Here is a 3,372-nt window from a genome sequence, read left to right as displayed (position 1 = left end):
CATTCTCATATGAAAGATAATGGTACTTTGGCTTCAAGAACAAATAAAAAATATCATAACTACAGCTTGTGTTTGATTTGGGTCTGGGCTAATTACTTAAGGAAAAATTTAGTAATAAAGGTCTCAGATATTTAAATTCCCTATGAAGCTGCAATTAATTAAGGGGCTGCTGATTCTGAGAACTATGCAACCAACAGGGAATGAGGGAAGAATTACATGTCTGGATGCCAAGTTCAGAGCCAAATATCAATAATCTCCTTCACACTTTTGCAATATCTACAAATAAAGTAGAGAGAAAGGATAAAAATAATATATAAATAATGATAAATAAAAAGTACATATAGAACTGGGAAAATCATTTTTCATTACATTTGCCACGTATTCCAGTTCAATAAGATGTTTGTAAGGAAAAAAAGCAACTTAAGACAGAAAACTAGTTACACTGTTGCAGTTCAGAACTGCTTGAAAACAGAAGAATGAATACCAATCAACTTCCCTGATTAAACCTAATTGTTTTAAGACATATTTTGTAACCTGAACATCTATGTTATGCCTTGAAAATTCAAAGCAAAAAGTAAATCATATGAAAGCCAGAAACTTCAATACATCTAGACAGACGTTTGCTTGTAGTTTTTGGTATCCAAATTTTTTTCCCCACACAGTGCAGACGCCCTTTTTGTAGGCACAGCACTGGCAATAATGAGAACCCAGTTGGTGCACAGAACTTTTACAAATTCTGCAAGTGGAGGACGTATTCTTTCCATGTGGATCAAGTCTTGCTTTTTTTTTTAGGTCAAAGCTTTATTTTTGTCCAGCTCTCTTCCACCACTTCCTGTGATATTCCTTGCACCATCTTTCCATGTATCTAGAGTGATAACAGTACCAAGTTTCTTTTTACATTTTTCACACACCATCCTTCCATGACAGAAGGAGTAGTAGCTAGTTCTTCTTTAAATGTTTGGTAGAATTCACCCATGAAGGCTTCTGGTCTTGGGCTTTTCTTTGTTGGTAGGTCTTTGGTTACTGCATCAATTACCTTACTTGCAATTGGTCCATTCAGATTTTCTATTTCTTTATGATTCAGTCTTGATAGGTTGCATGTTTCTAGGATTTTATCCACTTCTTATAGGTTATATACAATTTGTTGGCGTATAGTTGTTCATAGCAGTCTCTTATGATGCTTTATATTTCTGTAGTATCAGTTGTAATGTCTCCTCTCTTTTTTTCTTTGTTAGTCTAGCTAAAGGTTTGTCAGTTTTATCTTTTTAAAAAACCCCAACTATTAGTTTTGTTGATCTTTTTAATTGTCTTTCTAGTGTCTTTGAAATTTATCTCTAATCTTTATTTCCTTACATCTGCTAACTTTGGACTTATTTTTCCTTCTTTTTTCTAATTCCCTGAGGTGTAAAGTTAGATTGTTTGAGATCTTTCTTTTTTCTTAATGTAGGTGTTTATCACTCTTAACTTACCTCAGGATTGTTTTTGATGAATCCCATAAGTTTTGGTATGTTGTATTTGTCTCAAGATAGTTTTTTATTTCCCTCTTGATTTCTTCTTTGACCCATTGGTTGGTTGTACAGGTGTATATCATTTAATTTCCACATATTTATAAATTTTTTTCCTATTTTTTTTTTAGTAGAGTTAGGAAGGAACTGGACTTTTAATTTTATTTATTTATTTTTGGCTGTGTTGGGTCTTCGTTTCTGTGTGAGGGCTTTCTCTAGCTGCAGCGAGCGGGGGCCACTCTTCATTGCGGTGTGTGGGCCTCTCACTGTCGCGGCCTCTCTTGTTGCGGAGCACAAGCTCCAGACGCGCAGGCTCAGTAGTTGTGGCTCACGGGCCTAGTTGCTCCGCGGCATGTGGGACCTTCCCAGACCAGGGCTCGAGCCCTCTGCATTAGCAGGCAGATTCTCAACCGCTGCGCCACCAGGGAAGCCCTCTCCTATTTTTGATTTCTAGTTTCATACCATTGTGGTTAGGTAAAATACTTGATATGACTTCAATCTTATTAAAATTGTTAAGACTTGCTTTGTGACCTAATGTATAATCTCTCCTGAAGAATGTTCCATGTGCCTTGTAAAGAATGTGTCTTCTTCTGGTTTTGGATGGAATGTTCTGTATATGTCTGCTAGGTCCATTGGTCTATAGTGTTATTCAAGTCCAGTTTTTCTGTCTGAATGATCTATCAGTTGTTGAAAGTAGGATATTGAAGTCCTCTACTGTAACTGTATCACTGTCTATTTCTCCTTTTAGTTCTGCTAATATTTATTTTATATATATAAGTGCTCCAATATTGGGTGCATATATATTTATAATTGTTATATCTTCTTGATATATATATATATATATATATATAGGGAACTATGTTCCCCAGAATTCCCTTCCATGTTGGTATGGCTTGAAAAGAAATCCGTGTGTGATCGGGAAGGTTTAAATGAAGCAGCAGCAATGAAGCTCTGAGGTCAGTGCAGGGATGAGTCCTCACTAGCTCATGCACATGGTCACTGATCTGCTGAGCCCCTTTGGTCAGCAGCAGGTCCATGGCTCCTGCAGCTCTCACCAAGTCTCTTCCACTAGCTTCTCAGTGTCCTGAGCCAGGCACATTTGCAGATTCAAGGTGAAGGGCACCAGCTCCTTCTGCAAGTCATTATGTTATCAAGGGTAGAAGCAGAGAGAGACAGATGTGGTTCCAGTTTGTCCTCGCTGTCCCTTGCTTCTTCCTTAACTCTTTTTCTGATTTTCTGATTTCTCTGACTTTAGCAGTTGTAGATGAAGAGGCAGCCAGCCTTCCATAGGCTTTCCCCCTTACTCCCACAATCATGTAAAACGTGATCTCTACAATTAATTCCTTATTTTATATTGCTCATGGAGGTTCTGCTTCCCTGGTTAAAACTTAACAGATATGTGAATGAATTTTACCCTAACACATATACATAAATGTATCTTATGTCAATGTCACTTCAAATCAGTGGGGAATGAAAAGGTTATTCAGTCAGCATCCTTGAAAAAAATTAGCTAATATATTTGGAAAATAGTATATCTGTACTTCATATCATTCATAAAAATGTGATGATATGTTTATAGAAACATATTGGAAGAAAATATAGAATATATTTATAGCCCCAGAATACAAAAGCAAAATGCAAACATCAAAAAAATTGAAAATTTTAATGTATCAAACATAAAGCTGTTCAAAGGCAGTTTTATTTTTTGAGTTTGTCCAAAAATTTTTTTAAAAAAAGAATCTCAGGAGACTGACTTTGAATCTAGCCATCCAGCTAGATGATAAAAGTTGTATAAACTTTCCAAAATGGAGTGTGTGTGTGTGAGTGAGAGACAGAGAGACAGAGAGATAGATAGATGGAGAGAATA

The 3,372-nt window shown here is 36.2% G+C and overlaps 1 pseudogene; it reads right to left on the bottom strand.

Annotated features, from left to right (window-relative positions):
- Nucleotides 1-608: 608 nt before the first annotated feature.
- On the bottom strand, nt 609-914 carry LOC115848107 (cysteine-rich PDZ-binding protein pseudogene; annotated as a pseudogene).
- Between the last annotated feature and the right edge of the window lie 2,458 nt (nt 915-3,372).

The sequence above is a fragment of the Globicephala melas genome, chromosome 15 (genome assembly GCF_963455315.2).
Source record: "Globicephala melas chromosome 15, mGloMel1.2, whole genome shotgun sequence".
Classification (NCBI taxonomy): domain Eukaryota; kingdom Metazoa; phylum Chordata; class Mammalia; order Artiodactyla; family Delphinidae; genus Globicephala; species Globicephala melas.
Note: the sequence above shows the minus strand (reverse complement) of the source record. Positions and strands in the feature narration are given on the sequence as shown.